A 667-nucleotide genomic window follows, 5' to 3' on the forward strand; every position below is an offset into this window, starting at 1 on the left:
TATGATGTGTGTATGATGAAATTCACGAATAAATGATAAAATTAAAAAAAAACTATAACTTAGTGTTATTTTCCCCACTTCTCAGGTACATAAATATACCTCTCTTTTCGCCCACTTTTCAGCACAGGTAAATCATACAGGTAAACACAGGTAAAATTATTATGGAACTGACTATAATTGGTTTTCCATTGTTCTCCTATGTATACACTTTTCTTTGTTCTAAAAAAAGTGGGCAAATGGAGAACACACCGCTGTTAATAGAACGTTAAAAAAACAACAACCCGTAACTGTTAATTATGTGAACAAAAAGGATCAACCAAGGAAATAAAGTTGATTATCGTTAATGTTTCAAGGCATGTATCGTGTTTCAGGCGATTATCATTTATATTGCATTTTTGTTAACTTGTATTTTTGTTGTACTGGTAATTCCGTTCTGATATACTAGGCACGTGTTACAATCACGAACAACATATGTATGGTGTGTAGGCCCATTTATTAACTTAGTGTACATCAGGGAGAACAGCGCGAGAACCGGACCCTAAACTGGACACGGTCAAGTAATGGGTAATATTTAATACGTTCTGCTGACCAGGACACGTGAAAGGTTTTAGTGGTCAATGTTGTAGTGACACCGTGCAAGTAGTGGTCAGTGTTGTTGTGACACCGT

Source organism: Pecten maximus, chromosome 1 (genome assembly GCF_902652985.1).
Source record: "Pecten maximus chromosome 1, xPecMax1.1, whole genome shotgun sequence".
Lineage (NCBI taxonomy): Eukaryota > Metazoa > Mollusca > Bivalvia > Pectinida > Pectinidae > Pecten > Pecten maximus.